This window comes from Siphateles boraxobius, unplaced genomic scaffold (assembly GCF_051911475.1).
Source record: "Siphateles boraxobius isolate OS27281-9 unplaced genomic scaffold, OSU_SipBor_1 97, whole genome shotgun sequence".
Taxonomy (NCBI): domain Eukaryota; kingdom Metazoa; phylum Chordata; class Actinopteri; order Cypriniformes; family Leuciscidae; genus Siphateles; species Siphateles boraxobius.
The window spans coordinates 811,989-817,988 of record NW_027509227.1 but is presented as its reverse complement, the minus strand read 5'-3'; positions in this window follow the sequence as shown (position 1 = coordinate 817,988).

Genomic DNA, 6,000 nt, shown 5'->3' with positions numbered 1-6,000 from the left:
ATCGTGCATGCCACAACGCTCGTGCCCCGGAGGGTGAGGTCGGCTGCAGTGCGGAGCTTACCTACGAGCGCACAGTCTGGGCTACCCCCGTACATGTCCATGAGTGCCCTGGCAAAGAGGAGGAGGGTGCGTTCTCTCCCCACTGCTCTTCTACTTGTACACTAATGACTGCACTTCTAAAGACCCCACTGTCAAGCTCCTGAAATTTGTCGACGACACCACTGTCATCGGTCTCATCCGAAACAGTGACGAGTCTGCTTACAGACTGGAGGTTGAACAGCTGGCTGTCTGGTGCAGCTATAACAACCTTGAGCTGAACCCAGCACTCCCCACACTCACCATCATGAACCGCACTGTGGAAGCAGTGGAGTCATTCAGGTTCCTGGGCACTTCCATCTCTTCTACCTGAAGTGGGACAATCACATTGACTCCATTGTGAAAAAAGCCCAGCAGAGACTGTACTTCCTTCGTCAGCTGAGGAAGTTCAACTTGCCACAGGATCTGCTGATTCAGTTCTACCCAGCCGTCCTTGAGTCTGTCTTATGCACTTCCATCACTGTCTGGTTTGGTTCACTTACCAAATCAGACATCAGGAGACCACAACGGACAGTCCGGACTGCGGAGAGGATTATTGTTGCCCCCCTGCCAAACCTCCATGACCTGTACTCTTCCAGAGTGAGGAAGAGAGCAGGTAAAATCATCACAGACTCCACTCACCCTGGACACCTCCTGTTTGAACTGTTACCGTCAAGACGGCGACTCAGATCACTGGCCACAAGAACATCTCGGCACAGGAACAGTTTCTTCCCACAGGCCATTTCCCTCCTGAACAGTTAACACTCCTTCCAAGGCATATGCCTTTAAGTGCAATACTCCCACTGTTTAGTGCAATACCCTACAACTCAGGTGATACTTATATGTCGATTTATTTATTTATAATATTCAAAACACTATAAATATGTTCACAATCTGTAAATCTGAAAATGTCTATTCTGACTAAATCCAACTGTGATACTTTTATTCTCAGATATTTATATTTGTATTTTTTATTCTTTTAATTTGTAGTATTATGTTTCTTGTTGTATTTGTATTTGTATATGTCCACTGGAAGCCTCAGTACCAAAACAAATCCTTGTGTGTGCAAGCACACTTGGCCATAACGCTTTTCTGATTCTGATTCTGTCAGCGACTACTGAGAGGGGCCCCCTTGAGGGGGATCTCGATAACAGTGTCATTGCACTTTACTGCACTGACTATCAAAGGGGCGCTCACACAGTTTGTCGTTTGCATTTTATTCTTAACCAGTCGTTGTCTTGGGGCCCCAGGCCAGCTCGGGGCCCCAAGCAATTGCTTGGTTTGCTTGCCTTGTCGCGACGGGCCTGTCCAGGGCGTGGTAATGGGGACTCCACCTTCACGCATGAAGCCGAGTCTTGATCCCAACACCGCGATAGTCGGCTCCGAAGTGAAAGACAACTGGTGCGTGCATCCACTTTTTTGTGTGATGCATTTCATGCACGCCAGTGTGCATTGGCTCATTTAAACAGGACTCGAAGATGACAGGCTCCCTAAGCGTGATCCCAATCAGTCGACACGTGCAAACACATTGCACTCTTTCTTTGACTTTTTTTATTGTCAATTTTTTTTGTGGGATACAGTCTTTCTCTCGTTACAATTCAAAAGATGACTCAAGTATATATATTTTATATATTTTGTGTATATAAACTACGGTTCAAAAGTTTGGGGCCACTGAGATTTTTTTAAAGAATTTATTATTATAATTCAGCGAGGATTCATTAAATTGATTCCCCACTCCAGTTACAACTAGTCTCACATTAGTTTGTGCCACGCTCACCCATATTTAATAGTGTTGCACATTCAGCAACATCCAGATGGGTATTTCTCTTCATGTGAACCCATTTAGGTTATACCAGGCCAGTTCAATCAGAGTTCAAAGTGTCCGTTTGGAGCCGCAGCGGATCTCAGATCGTCCAGCAGATGCTCATATTAAGGCCTCACTTTTAGCCTTTTTATGAAGGCAATTCAGGTTAAGTTTTGGGCTTGGAAAACCCTGGAGTCTTCGGTTCTGGATCAGGCGAGTCCTGTTTCTGTGTGAGCAGATCTCTCTCTCTCTCTCTCTCTCTCTCTCTCTCTCTCTCTCTCTCTCTCTCTCTCTCTCTCTCTCTCTCATTGACATAGTGGCAGGCCCACAGATCCCTCAGCTTTGAAGGAGAACTGGAGAGACATCTTCATTCCTCAGTCACAGTGACACGGGCCCAGAGAAGCAGGGGATGAATCTTCAAACCGCCTCATTAAAGCCCCTTCGCTTCCCCTTGAGGATGAGAGAGAGCGCAGGTGGAGCCAGAAAACAGCTTTACATCCCTACCCTGGTTTCCATTGCCTTTCCCCCGTCCAGCTGATTACGGTTGATGTTGGAGATTCAGAACATCAAATAAAACCAAGGGAGCCTTTAATTATCCAGCGAGAATGAAACTGAAAAACAGCAGCCAGGGATTTGATGCTTCATTCACATTCAAAAGTGTTGAAGATATACGTGAAACTTGGGCTTTTGATGTCTACTTCAGGCGGGTATAAAGGACGTGCGCTCACAACACGCGTGTGCAATCCGAGGGATTTCTGAACGAGCGGTCGAGGCATTATTTAGTTTTAATATAGGTCAGTAATTGAAAGGCAGATCACTCTTGCTTGAACGTGAATTAACTAAAAGACTCATATTGCATGTAAGAGATGAAATACTCTCTAAGAGCGAATCCTTTTATTGTTACGTACACAAAATATCTTTAAAGTCTTACATAATATAAAGCTTCTTCCCATTATCACAATATAAACAGGACACTATAATCAGTTTATATTGATAAGCCAATCTTGATATTAAGGCCAATGACAGATAAACGTCCGATATTAAGATTAAAAACACTACTGTTCAAAAGTTTAGGATCAATACGTTTTTTTTTAAAGAAATCCATATTTTATTGAGCAAGGATTCATTAAACTCAAAAGTGACAGTAAAGACAATTATGTTATAAATTATTCTATTTGAATTATTCTATCAATGCTGCTCTTTTGAACTTTCTATTCATCAAAGAATCCTGAAAATAAAAATGTATCACAGTTTTCACATATGAAGCTGTTTTCAACATGGATAATAATAAAAACCTAAAATGAATTGTGTTAAATGCTTAAGTGAATTTAGGCAACATTAAATTTCTGTTTTGTGTTGCTTAAAATTGCATTTCCTTTCAGTAAATAGTTTGAAAAAGCAGCTCAAGCTCAAGATTTGATGGACTAATAAGAAAACGTTCCTTGTCCATGTTTCCTTCACTTGTTTGGACAACATCATATTTCCAGTGCAAAGGTCAGAGAAACAAATGTATTGTTTCAACAGATCACAATATGATTGCCATGATCAGAGAGCAGAAATGTTCAGACCCCATGCGGTGTTCTCATTCACACTGGGCACTGAAGAGATATATTTCTGTCTTACAGAAAGACTTTCACAAAACTCTTGATGTTGTGTTTGGTCTCTACTAGAACAGGTTTTTATGTTTGAATGTTGATTATTTTCCTCATATTCTCCATTGTTGCGGCTCCTCTCTTCCCAGTCTGTCAGTAACGCTCTGTTTACTTCCTGTCTCTATGAAGCCCCTCCTTCTGGAAAGCACACTGTGCTCTGATTGGTCAGGTGGAGCAGTGTGTTGTAATTGGTCGAGCGCTTCGAGTGTGTTTGGGAAATGCCCCGCCCCTTACCATAACCACCAGTTTAACACACTACTAACTAACTCAACCAGGCCCCGCCCCTTTATTCTGCGTATGAATTATTATAATGAGGAATATTGTGACGTCTTCGTTCCCGGAAGAAACTCAAGACTACAATGGAGGCGTTTCAGGGCAATTTTAATAAATTGTATTTGTTTATAGAATATTTCTTGAGTATGGATCTTATTCACACACAAACATGCAAACTTTACAGCAACATGAACCTGATGGGCTAAAAATATTAAAATGTATATATTTATTTTTTATTTTTTATATATAAAATATTTTTAAAAAGTTTATAGGTGTTGATTTATTGCACAAACGGATCAACTATGCAGTGGATTTATAGGACACCTTTTTCCATTTTCTCCACAAATGTTCTCAGACTCTCAAATAATAACGTCTGTGGTCTGAGAAACTGTTCAGGGACTCCAGATAAAGGTGAAGCACATGATATTAACAGCTGAAATAGTTTAATCATTTTGATTACCAAATTGCTGTGATTATTATTAAGAAATAACTGAAGCTGTAAGCTTATACTTAAACAACTAAAATGTTGATTTAGAGTGTTTTTCACTGATGCCTGTACTTCACCTTGTTTGGTCGCACTGGGATTACTTTAGTCTCATATGCACCCGGCACACATTGGAAACAAAATTTCTTAGTGTTGAAATGTTACTTCTGTCCGATTTTAACTCTCGATGCTAATTCTAACTCCCTATAGGAACAGAAAGCTTCTCAGTCTTGCACTTTCAGACGTGAACAGGAGTTTGAGTCTCTGCTTTTAAAAGCTGCTCCAGCTGTGATGTTTCACTGCATGGCCTGAAGGCACTCCAACGCCACACTTCATATCACCCTTTTCTTTTCTTTTTTTGAAAAGTATAAGAGGCACAAACATCAGTTTTTTGTGAGAAAATATGTAAGACATTATATATGTTAGACACCTCTTTCTTCAGTTTCCCTCTTGGCTATCACACAACTATAACACAACCACACTGTTTAGCATGTCACATATTATATTACATTAGCCTATATTATATTAATATTATAACATATGAATTATATTAAATTAGCTTATATTATATTATATTATAGCCTATATTATATTATATTACAGAAATGTCTCATTAAAGCATTAAGTAACCTTAACAATAAACAATAAGCCTACATTTGTTACAATATATATTTATTCATCTTTATTAACGTTATAGTTGGCAAAAATACTATTCATTGTTAGTTTGTGTTAGCTCAGCTGTTAGCAGACATAATTTATCTTTTAAATTAGAAATTAGAAAATGTTGAATTTAACAGTAATAAAGATTAAGAAATGCTTTAAATCTATTGTTCATCATTATTTCATGTTAACTAGTGTTAACAAATTGAACCTTAAAGTTTTACCATTTTATTCTATTCTATTCTATTCTATTTCATTTTTATAATATGATATAATATAATATAATATAATATTATATTATATTAATTATATTGTATTATATTATATTATAAAAAATAAATATAATATACTTTTAGAAATGTGGAACATAGTTACATATATCAATTTAATTAGGATGATCATATTTCATTTAGATTTTTTCACCCAGAAAACAAGACATAATATCTTATGGCATTTTACTTATCTAGAAATTGAATCTTGATTTAAGAAATTTTTGATATTTGATATTTGGACTGGAAACAAGACAAAAATACTAAGAAGGAAAATCATTTTTTGCAGTGTTACTAATAAGAGTTTCAAGCCTTATTCTGTAGTCCATTCATAAAAAGGGCCTAAGCTTTTGTGTGAAGGAGTTTCGGCTCCACGCTGCTTAAAGCAAAACTACTAACAAGGACATCGACAGCAGTCTTTCTCCGAACACTTACCCTGAAAGCTTTCCTTCTACGTCACATGAATTATTCATTAATGCACCACACCCCTTACACACAGTTATCCTCTTTCATATAACTTTGATGAGGCATCTCAATCTCACAACAACAGCCTTTCTGGTGTCACTAACAATGGTGCTGTGATTTGTGCAAACACACATGACATTAGGGAAAGTTAAATGAAACAAGTTAAATATTTTATCATAGGCATGAGTTTTTCACAGTTTCCCCTACAGAAACCCCTGTGTGTTCAGCAGGTGTTGATCTTCAGAAGTGTGTGTGTGTGTGTGTGTGTGTGTGTGTGTGTGTGTGTGTGTGTGTGTGTGTGTGTGTGTGTGTGTGTGT